We start from the raw sequence: 12,767 nt of genomic DNA on the forward strand, positions 1-12,767 counted from the left end.
ACTAACGGCTTAGGCCCGCTCCCCGCAGGGAGTGGGCTTAGTAGGGGAGCAGGCCTAAGCCGTTAGACATCCTAAGTGCTACTGCAGAGGCAGAAGAGGCTCCCGCCACTGCCGCTGCACTGGCCAGCCATGAGCCGGCTTCTGACTGAGCAGCACTCCCCCTGTGGAAGCACACTGACCACCAGGGGGCAGCTCCTGTGTTGAGCATCTGCCCCCTGGTGGTCAGTGTGCATCATAGCAACCGGTCGTTCCGCTGTTAGGGTCAATTTGCATATTACCCATTTATTATGTAGGATACTTCTCAACCAGATGCAATGTATGTCCATTGATTGGCTCCTGGACCAAAACATGTAAATAAAACAAAGGCTGTGTAATTGAAAAAAAATTAATATAGAATCTATTTTAAATTAATATCATTGACTTGAAGTTAAATTTTTTGCATTTAATGATGTTTTAAATTTACAGAGAAAAATGTCCTTGGTCCTTAAAGATGTATGCTGAACTATTTAGGGGTGATATGTCTGCAACTTACTTTCATATGTATTTATTGTGTGTGTGCATGTGTGTGTTTGTGTATACATACAGATATAAAGCAAATGCCTCAAAAAATTAAAAATTGGTAAATCTAGATGTAGTGTATATGGGCATTCACTGCACTATTATTTCAATTTTCTGTAGGTTTTTAATAATTATAAATAAAAAGCTGGAGAGGGAGTTAAGATATTTCAATCCAACATTGTTAGAAAATAGAATCTCTGGGACAAAGCAGAACTAGACAGGAAAATATCACCTCAAAAATAAATTTATTTAGCATCTAAATACACATCATAACTGTATTAGGTATTCTAATGAAAACTAACATAATCTCTGGCTTCTAAGAACATCTAATCCAAGGCCAACACTGAATTTTTAGAAATTTAAACTAAAAAACACCTATATAAATCTAAGCAATGAAGTAAGCAAATGCCCTAATCATCGCCACTTTTCTAACCACAAGAAAAACTGCCCAGATTTAGCAAAGCTCATTCCAACCTTTAAGACCCTGTATACATTCTATCGCTTCATCTGGCCTCACAGGATATGGAAAGTTCAAATAGTATCACACTTTCTTTCACAAAATGAGGTGGCCGCCAAGGAGGGACTTGGTTTTGTGAGAAAAAGAAGCTCATTTGTGCTTGTAAGACTAGCTAACTTAGGCACCATAATAGAGAACTTTGTGTTAAATTACAAATTTGCCCTATTCCAACCCCTGCTTTCTTTTTTTTTTAATTTCTTTATTGATTAAGGCAGTGGTCAGCAAACTCATTAGTCAACAGAGCCAAATATCAACAGTACAATGATTGAAATTTCTTTTGAGAGCCAAATTTTTTAAACTTAAACTTCTTCTAACACCACTTTATCAAAATAGAATCGCCCAGGCCATGGTATTTGGTGGAAGAGCCACACTCGAGGGACCAAAGAGCCACATGTGGCTCGTGAGCCATGGTTTGCCAACCACTGGATTAACATATTACATATGTGTCCTCATCCCTTTATTAACCCCTCAAACCCCCCACCCTAATCTTGCCCTCACCCCCCTGGTGTTCGTGTCCATTGGTTAGGCTTATATTCATGCATACGAGTCCTTTGGTTGATTTCTCCTCCTTACCCCCACCCTCCCTTATCTTCCCTCTGAGGTTTGGCAGACTGATCGATGCATCTCTGTCTCTGAATCTGTCCCTGTTCATCAGTTTATGTGGTTCATTATATTCCACAAATGAGTGAGATCATGTGGTATTTATCTTTCTCTGACTGGCTTATTTCACTTAGCATAATGCTCTCCAGTTCCATCCATGCTGCTGCAAATGGTAAGAATTCCTTCTTTTTCTCCACAGCATAGTATTCCATTCTATACATGTACCACAGTTTTTTAATCCACTCATCTGCTGATGGGCACTTAGGCTATTTCCAAATCGTAGCTATGGTAAATTGTGCTGCTATGGACATAGGGGTGCATATATCCTTTCTGATTGGTGTTTCTAGTTTCTTGGGATATATTACTATAAGTGGGATTACTGGGTCAAATGGGAGTTCCATTTTTTGTTTTTTGAGAAAACTCCATACTGTTCTCCACAGTGGCTGCACCAGTCTGCATTCCCACCAGCAGTGCATAAGAGTTCCTTTTTCTCTGCATCCTCGCCAACACTTGTAGTTTGTTGATTTGTTGATGATAGCCATTCTGACAGGTGTGAGATGATACCGCATTGTTGTTTTGATTTGCATCTCTCGGATGATTAGTGACTTGGAGCAGGTTTTCATATGTCTCTTGGCCTTCCTTCTGTCCTCCTTCGAAAAGTGTCTATTTAGGTCCTTTGCCCATTTTTTGATTGGATTGTTTATCTTCCTTTTTTTAAGTTGTATGAGTTCCCTGTCAATGTTGGAGATTAAACTGTTATCAGTGATGACAGTGGCAAATATGTTCTCCCATGCAGCGGGCTTTCTTGTTGTTTTGCTGATGGTTTCTTTTGCTGTGCAAAAGCGTTTTATTTTGATGTAGTCCCATTTGTTTATTTTCTCTTTAGTTTCCATTGCCCTAGGAACATAATTGGTGAAGAAGTTCCTTCAGCATATGTCTGAGATTTCTCTGCCTGTGGATTCCTCTAGTATTTTTATGGTTTCCCATCTTATGTTTAAGTCCTGTATCCATTTTGAGTTTATTTTTGTGAATGGTGTAAGTTGGTGGTCTAGTTTAATTTTTTTGCATGTATCTGTCCAATTTTTCCAACACCATTTGTTAAAGAGACTGTCTTGACTCCATTTTATGTTCATGACTCCTTTGTCAAATATTAATTGGGCATAGTGGTTTGGGTCGATATCTGGGTTCTCTATTCTATTCCATTGGTCTATATGTCCGTTCTTGTGCCAGTACCAGGCTGTTTTAAGAACAGTGGCTTTGTAATACAGCTTAGTATCTGGTATTGAGATCTCACCTACCTTGTTCTTCTTTCTCAGGATTGCTGTGGCTATTCGGGGTCTTTTTTTATTCCAGATGAATTTTTGGAGAGTTCTTTCTAGGTCTGTGAAATATGCTGTTGGTATTTTAATGGGGAGTGCATTGAATCTGTAGATTGCTTTGGGAAGTATGGACATTTTGATGATGTTGATTCTACCAATCCATGAACACGGTATGTTCTTCCATCTGTTTATGTCTTCCTCTATCTCTTTTTTTAGTGTTCTGTAGTTTTTGGCATATAGGTCTTTTACCTCCTTAGTTAAGTTTATTCCTAGGTATCTTAATTTTTTTGGTGCAATTGTAAATGGGATTGCTGTTTTAATCTCTCTTTGTATAAGTTCACTATTGTTGTAAAGAAATGCCATAGATTTCTTGGCACTAGTTTTGTATCCTGCTACATTGCCGAATTCATTTATTAAGTCTAATAATTTTTTGATGGAGTCTTTAGAGTTTTCTGTGTACAATATCATGTCATCTGCAAATAAGGACAGTTGTACTTCTTCTTTTCCAATTTGGATGCCTTTTATTTCTTCTTCTTGTCTGATCGCAATGGCTAGTACTTCCAGTACTATGTTGAACAGGAATGGTGAGAGTGGGCATCCCTGTCTTGTTCCTGTTCTTAGGGGAAATGGTTTTAGTTTTTGTCCATTGAGTGTGATGTTGGCTATGGGTTTATCATATACTAGAGGCCCGGTGCACGAAATTCATGCACGGGGGAGGGAAGGTGTCCCTCAGCCCAGCCTGCACCCTCTCCAATCTGGGACCCCTTGAGGGATGTCCGACTGTCCGTTTAAGCCCGATCCCAGTGAGATCGGGCCTAAACGGGCAGTCGGACATCCCTCTCACAATTCAGGACTGCTGGCTCCCAACTGCTCGCCTGCCTGCCTTCCTGATTGCCCCTAACCGCTTCTGCCTGCCAGCCTGATCACCCCCTAACCACTCCCCTGCCAGCCTGTTTGCCCCTAACTGCCCTCCCCAGCAGGCCTGGTCACCCTAACTGCCCTCCCCTGAAGGCTTGGTCACCCCTAACTGCCCTCCCTTGCAGGCCTGGTTCCCCCCCAACTGCCCTCCCCTGCAGGCCTGGGTCCCTCCCAACTGCCTTTCCCTGCAGGCATGGTTGCCCCCAACTTCCCTCCTCTGCCGGCTTGGTCACCCCTAACTGCCCTCCCCTGCAGGCTTGATCGCCCCCAACTGCCCTCCCTTGCAGGCCTGGTCCCTCCCAACTGCCCTCCCTTGCAGGCCTGGTCCCTGCCAAATGCCCTCCCTTGCTGGCCATCTTGTGGTGGATATCTTGTGTCCACATGGGGGCAGGATCTTTGACCACATGGGGGCAGCCATCTTGTGTGTTGGAGTGATGGTCAATCTGCATATTACTCTTTTATTAGATAGGATAGAGGCCTGCTGCATGGGTGGGGGCCAGCTGGTTTGCCCTGAAGGGTGTCACGAATCAGGGTGGGGGTTCCCTTGGGGCGTGGGGCGGCCTGGGTGAGGGGCCTGTGGTGGTTTGCAGGCCGGCCTCGCCCCCTGGCGACCCAAGCGGAGGCCCTGGTATCTGGGGTTTATGTATCTTCTATAATTGAAACTTTGTATCCTTAAGCAAAGTCCTGGGCCAGCCAGGGTGTGCGGAAAGCTTGGCTTCCTCCATCACCACGGGCAACCCTAGCCTCCTGCTCTTTCCAGCTCCATAGCTGCTGCCATTTCTGTTTGGGTTTATGTATCTTCTATCATTGAAACTTTGTAGCCTTGAGTGGAGGCCTGGGCCCGCAAGGGCAGGTGGAAAGCTTGGCTTCCTCCATTGCTGGGGAAACCCAAGCCTCCCTCCTGCTCTCTGTGGCTGTAGCCATCTTGGTTGGGTTTATTTGCATATTTGCTCCTGATTGGCTTGCAGGCGTGGCTTGTGGGCGTGGCTTGTGGTTATGGTGGAGTGATGGTTAATTTGCATATTACTCTTTTATTAGATAGGATGGCTTTTATCATGTTGAGGTATGATCATTCTATTCCCACTGTGCTGAGAGTTTTTATCAAGAAGGGGTGTTGGATTTTGTCAAATGCTTTTTCTGCATCAATTGATATGACTATGTGATTTTTATCTCTCAATTTGTTTATGTGATGTATCACATTTATTGATTTGCGGATATTGTACTATCCTTGAATCCCTGGGATAAATCCTACTTGGTCATGGTGTATGATCTTTCTGATGTACTGATGGATCCAATTTGCTAGAATTTTGTTGAGGATTTTAGCATCTATGTTCATGAGGGATATTGGCCTATAATTCTCTTTCATTGTGTTGTCTTTATCTGGTTTTGGTATTAGGGTAATGCTGGCTTCATAGAATGAGCTTTGAAGTGTTTCTTCCTCTTGAATTGTTTGGAATAGCCTGAGGAGGATAGATTTTTGTTCTTCCTTGAATGTTTGGTATAACTCCCCTGTGAAGCCTTCTGGCCCTGGGCTTTTGTTTGCTGGGCGCTTTTTGATGACTGCTTCAATTTCTTCCATAGTTATCGGCCTATTGAGATTTTTAGAATCTTCCTGATTGAGTTTGGAAGATTGTATTTTTCTAGGAATATGTCTATTTCCTCCAGGTTGTCTAGTTTGTTGGAGTAGAGTTGTTCATAGTATTTTTTAATGATCCTTTGTATTTCTGTGGAGTCTGTTGATATTACGAATCTCTCATTTCTTATTTTGTTTATTTGAGTCCTCTCTCTTTGCTTCTTTGTAAGTCTGGCTACAGGTTCATGAATCTTGTTTATCCTTTCAAAGAAACAGCTCTTGGTTTTGTTGATCTTTTGTATTGTTTCTTTGGTCTCTATGTCGTTTATCTCTGCTCTGATCTTTATTATCTCCTTCCTTCTGCTCACTCTGGGCTTTTCTTGTTGCTCCCTTTCTATTTCTTTGAGTTGTAGAGTTAGATGATTTACTACCATTTTTACTTGCTTTTTGAGGTAGGCCTGTAGAGCTATGAACTTCCCTCTCAGGACTGCTTTCATTGTGTCCCATAGATTTTGGATTGTTGTGTTTTTGTTGCCATTAGTTTCCAGGATGCTTTTAATTTCGTCTTTGATCTCATTGGTAACCCAGTCATTATTTAATAGCATGCTATTCAGCTTCCAAGTGTTTGAGATTTTTGGATAGTTTTTATTGTAGTTTATTTCTAATTTTATGGCATTGTTGTCTGAGAAGATGCTTGGTATGATTTCAATCTTCTTGAATTTGGGGAGACTTTGCTTGTGACCCAATATGTGGTCTATTTTTGAAAATGTCCCATGTGCACTTGAGAAGAACGTATATTCCGTGGCTTTGGGGTGAAATGCTCTGAAGATGTCAATTAGGTCCATTTGATCTAGTGCATCATTTAGAATTGCTGTTTCTTTGCTGATTTTTTGTCTAGAGGATTTATCCAGTGATGTCAGTGGTGTATTAAAGTCTCCTACTATGATGGTGTTGTTGTCGATCTCTCCCTTGATATCTTCCAGGAGTTTTTTTATGTATTTGGGTGCCCCTGCATTGGGTGCATATATGTTTACCAGAGTTATATCTTCTTGTTGAATTGCTCCCTTTAGTATTATGAAGTGGCCTTCCTTATCTCTTGTTATGGCCTTTACTTTGAGGTCTATTTTATCAGATATAAGTATCACAACCCCAGCTTTTTTCTCACTTCCATTTGCCTGAAAAATGTTTTTCCATCCCTTCACTCTCAGTCTGTGTGAATCCTTTGCTCTGAGGTGGGTCTCTTGTAGATAGCAAATATATGGGTCATGTTTTCTTATCCATTCAGCTACCCTATGTCTTTTGATTGGTGCATTTAATCCATTTGGTACATTTAATGTTATTATTGACAAGTACATGTTTGTTGTCATATTTTTCCTTAGTATTTGTGTTTCTTTTTGCCTGTCTCTTTCATCTTTTTACAGCAGTCCCTTCAGCATTTCTTGCATTGCTGGCTTGGTAGTAATAAACTCTCTTAGTTCTTTTTAGTCTGTGAAGCTCCTGATTCCATTTTCAATTTTGAATGATAGCCTTGCTGGGTACAGTATTCTTGGGTTCATACCCTTGCTTTGCATCACTTTGTATATTTCATTCCATTCCCTTCTGGCCTGGTGTGTTTCTGTTGAAAAGTCAGTTGATATTCTAATAGGAGATCCCTTGTAGGTAACTTTCTGTCTCTCTCTGGCAGCCTTTAAGATTCTTACTTTGTCATTAGTGTTCGACAATTTAATTATGATGTGTCTTGGTGTCGGTCTTTTTGGGTTCAACTTGTTTGGGACTCTATGTACTTCTTGGACTTGCATAGTTTTTTTCTTGCCAATAACAGGGAAGTTTTCTGTCATTATTTCTTCAAACAGGTTTTCTATTCCTTGCTTCTCTATCTCTCTTTATGGTACCCCTATTATTCGAATATTGTTTCGTTTTGTGTTGCCCCAAAGCTCCCTTATGCTCTCCTCTTGCTTTTTAAGTCTTCTTTCCAGTTGCTGCTGTGATTGTGTGTTTTTTCCTACCTTGACTTCTAATTCGCTGATGCGGTCCTCAGCCTCTTCTCGTCTACTGTTTAGGCCTTCCAATGTGTTCTTTATTGCAGCTATGTCGTTCTTCATCTCCTCTTGGTTTCTTTTCATGTTGGTGACATTCTCATTCAGCTCCTTATACTTCTCATTGAGTTGTGTGTATTTGTCATTGAGTTGTGTGTATTTGTCATCCATCCGTTTAAACATCTTTATAACCATTACTCTGAATTCTTTCTCTGTTAAGCTGCTAGCCTCAATTTTATTTAACTCCCTTTCTGGTGGTTCCTCTTTTTCTTTCCTTTGGGGATTGCTTTTTTTTCTTCCCATGTTTTCCTGTAATGTTTTAATTGTAGATCCCATTGCTTTGCTACCCAGGTTCTTTTGGGGATGGTGCTACTGGCGTAATCTCATAGTTCTCCTGGGCTTGGTAATCTAGTGTAGCTCCCTACTTGAGCTATTTGGGTTCTCTTGATGTAGGCCTGCGAGCTTGAGAGGCACAACTGCGGTGTCTAGAAGTCAGCAGCCATGGAGGGGAGTATCCCAATTTTTGCTGTCTTGCACCCTTAATTGAAATCACGCATGCCCAGTGGGGACTCACAAGGGAACCAAGGAACTGTCTGTCAGGGTGATATGGCTAAGGGGGCCTGCTCTCTGGAAAGCCTTGACTGTGATGCCCAGAATTCTGTAGTTATGAGGTGGGCAGACTCAGCTTTCACTGCTGCACCTTTATTGGGGGATCTCTGCCCTTCCTGGTTGCAAACTGTCTCACCAGCTGCGCCTCCCTTGCCAATTTGGGCTGGATTCCACTCGTTTCAGCTGCTCCCTCTATTTGCTCCAGGACACGGCTCAGGACACGTCCATCAATTCCGCCACCATTTTGTCTCCCCTGTTTTTTGCTTCTGTTTTCCCTTCCCTTCCTTGATATTAGTTGGTGTTGTAGTTTGTAGTAATCCCCAGGTACTTGTTGCTGGCATTTGCAGGGATTAGTGGTCATTCTATTGGAATTTTCTCCCCATATATATAGTTTGTTCCCCTTACTCTTTTAGTCTCTTTATTGTCTCTCTTACTTTTTTTTCCTTTTCCCAATTTCATTTTAACACTCCTTTTTTTCTTTCTTTCTTTTTCCTCTTCTTTTTCACTCCTATCCCCTAATTGCCTTTCTCTGGTGGTCACCTTTATTGGAGGTTATTAAAATCGTGAATACATTTCTGTTCAGTACCTTGTGGGTTGTACCTGGTTGTGTTGTATTTTGTGCCTTTAAATCAACGCAGGAGAGAGAGAACTACATAACCAGACATCCGGAGAAGAGAGACCATGGGGAGACAAAGAAACAGCCCGCATATGAAAGAAAAGCAGGCATCACCAGAAAAGGAAGTAAACGAAATGGAGGCAAGCAACCTTCCAGAGAAAAAAATCAGAGAAATGGTCATAAGGTGGCTGAAAAGAATGGAAGACAAATTCGACAATATGAGTAAGAACCAAGAGGAAATGAAGAAGAACCAAGAAGAAATGAAAAATGACATCGCTGCTGTAAAGAACTCAAAAGAAAGCATCAAGAATAGACTAGAAGAAGCAGAGGACCACATCAGTGAGCTAGAAGACAAGATGGGAAAAAATACCCAAGTAGAGCAGCTTCTAGAAAAAAAAATTAAAAAGCAGGAGGAGAGCCTAAGGGAACTTTGGGACAACATGAAACAAAACAACATCCGCATAATAGGGGTTCCAGAAGAAAGGAAACTGAGCAAGGAATAGAAAACCTGTTTGAAGAAATAATGACAGAAAACTTCCCTGATATAGGGAAGAAAAAACCCACACAAATCCAAGAAGCTCACAGAGTCCCAAACAAAATGAACCCCAAAAGACTGACGCCAAGGCACATTATAATTAAATTGGCAAACACCAATGAAAACGTAAGAATCTTAAAAGTGGCAAGAGAGAGACAGAAAGTTACATAAAAAGGAACCCCCATCAGACTAGCAACTGATTTCTCAACAGAAACTCATCAGGCCAGAAGGGAATGGAATGAAATATACAAAGTCATGCAAAGGAAGGGTCTGAATCCAAGAATACTGTACCCAGCAAGGCTATCAATCAAAATTGAAGGTGAAATCAGGAGGTTCACAGAAAAGAAAGGACTAAGGGAATTTATTACCACCAAACCAGCAATGCAAGAAATGCTAAAGGGTCTGCTGTAAAAAAAAAAAAAAAAAAAAAAAAAAAAAAAAGAAAGAAATAGGAAGTGAAGAAGGAACACAGGGATTAAGAATAAAAATGGTGACAAATAAGTACCTATCAATAATAACTTTAAATGTAAATGGATTAAATACCCCAATCAAAAGACATAGGATAACGAATTGGATAAGAAAACAAGACCCATATATCTGCTGTCTACAAGAAACCCACCTCAGGAAAAAAGACGCACACAGACTGTGGGTGAAGGGATGGAAAAAGGTTTTCCAGGTGAATGGAAATGAAAAAACTCTGGGGTAGCAATACTTATATCTGACAAATTAGATCTCAAAGTGAAGGACATAACAAGAGATAAGGAAGGCCACTTCATAATACTAAAGGGAGCAATCCAACAAGAAGAAATAACTCTGGTAAACATATACACACCCAATACAGGAGCACCCAAATACATAAAAAAAAACTCTTGGAGGATATCAAGGGGAGATTGACAGCAATACAATCATAGTAGCAGACATTAATACCCCACTATCACCATAGGACAAATCCTCTAAAAAAAAAATCAGCAAAGAAACATCAATCCTAAATGACTCACTAGACCAGATGGAATTAATTGACATCTTCAGAACATTTCACCCCAAAGAATATGCATTCTTCTCAAGTGCACATGGGTCATTTTCAAAGAAAAACCATATGTTGGGAGATAGGCAAAGTCTCTTCAAATTCAAGAAGATAGAAATCATATCAAGCACCTTCTCAGACCACAATGGCTTAAAACTGGAAATCAATTACAATAAAAACAATCCAACGAAATCAAACACATGGAGACTAAACAGCATGCTATTAAATAATGACTGGGTTACCAGAGAGATCAAGGAAGAAATAAAAACATCATGGCAACAAATGACAATGAAAACACAACAATCCAAAATCTATGGGACACAGCGAAAGCAGTCTTGAGAGGGAAGTCCATAGCTCTACAAGCCTACTGCAAAAAAACAAGAAACAATGGTAATAAATTACCTAACCCTACAACTCAAAGAGTTAGAAAGAGAGCAACAAGAAAAGCCCAGTGTAAGCAGAAGGATGGAAATAATAAAGATCATGGCAGAGATAAAAAACATAGAGACCAAAGAAACAATACAAAAGATCAACAAAACCAAGAGCTGGTTCTTTGTAAGGATAATCAAGATTGATGAACCTCTATCCAGGCTCACCAAGAAGCAAAGAGAGAGGACCCAAATAAAAAAATCAGAAATGAAAGAGGTGAAATAACAACAGATCGCGCCGAAATACAAAGGATTGTTAAAAAATACTACGAACAACTCTACTCCAACAAACTGGACAACCTGGAGAAAATGGACATATCCCTAGAAAAATATAACCTTCCAAAACTCAATCAGGAAGAATCTAAACAGCTCAATATGCAAGTAACTATGGAAGAAATTGAAGCAGTCATCAAAAAGCTTCCGGCAAACTAAAGCCCGGGGCCAGACGGCTTCACTGGAGAGTTTTACCAAACATTCAAGGAAGAACTAAAACCTATCCTCCTCAGACTATTCCAAAAAATTCAAGAGAAAGGCACACTTCCAAGCTCATTCTATGAAGCAGCATCACCCTAATACCAAAACCAGATAAAGACAATACAATGAAAGAGAATTACAGGCCAATATCCCTCATGAACGTAGATGCCAAAATCCTCAACAAAAATCTAGCAAATCGGATCCAGCACTACATCAGAAAGATCATACACCATGACCAAGTAGGATTTATCCCAGGAATGCAAGGATGGTTCAATATCCACAAATCAATATACGTGATACATCACATAAACAAATTGAGAGATAAAAATCACATAGTCATATCAATTGATGCAGAAAAAGCATTTGACAAAACCCAACACCCTTTCTTGATAAAAACTCTCAACAAGGTGAGAATAGAAGGATCATACCTCAACATAATAAAAGCTATATATGATAAACCCACAGCTAACATCATACTCAATGGGCAAAAACTAAAACCATTTCCTCTAAGAACAGGAACAAGACAGGGATGCCCACTCTCACCACTCCTGTTCAACATAGTACTGGAAGTATTAGCCATTGCAATCAGACAAGAGAAGAAATAGAAGGCATCCAAATTGAAAAGAAGAATTAAAGCTGTCCTTATTTGCAGATGACATGATATTGTACATAAAAACCCGAAAGACTATATCAAAAAACTAACAGACTTAATAAATGAATTCAGCAATGTAGCAGGATTCAAAATTAATGCCAAGAAATCTATGGCATTTCTATACACCAATAGTGAACTTACAGAAAGAGAGACTAAAAAAGCAATCCCATTTTCCATCGCACCAAAAAAATTAAGATACCTAGGAATAAACTTAACTAAGGAGGTAAAAGACCTATTTGCGAAAAACTACAGGACACTGAAAAAAGAGATAGAGGAAGACATAAACAGATGGAAGAACATACCATGTTCATGGATTGGTAGAATCAACATCATTAAAATGTCTGTACTACCCAAAGCAATCTATAGATTCAATGCACTCCCCATTAAAATACCAACGGCATATTTCACAGACCTAGAAAGAATTCTCCAAAAATTCATCTGGAATAAAAAAAAAGACCCCGAATAGCCTCAGCAATCCTGAGAAGGAAGAATAAAGTAGGAGGGATCTCAATACCAGATTTCAAGCTGTATTACAAAGCCACTGTCCTCAAAACAGCCTGGTACTGGCACAAGAACAAACATATAGATCAATGGAATAAAATAAGAGAATCCAGATATCGACCCAAACCACTATGCCCAATTAATATTTGACAAAGGAGGCATGAACATACACTGGAGTCAAGACAGTCTCTTTAATAAATGGTGTTGGGAAAATTGGACAGATGCATGCAAAAATATGAAACTAGATCACCAACTTTCACCATACACAAAAATAAACTCAAAATGGGTACAGGACTTAAATATAAGATGGGAAACCATAAAAATACTGGAGGAATCCACAGGCCACAAAATCTCAGACATATGCCGAAAGAACTTCTTCACTGATACTGCCCCTAGGGCAATGGAAG

Source organism: Plecotus auritus (genome assembly GCF_963455305.1).
Source record: "Plecotus auritus genome assembly, chromosome: 6".
Taxonomy (NCBI): domain Eukaryota; kingdom Metazoa; phylum Chordata; class Mammalia; order Chiroptera; family Vespertilionidae; genus Plecotus; species Plecotus auritus.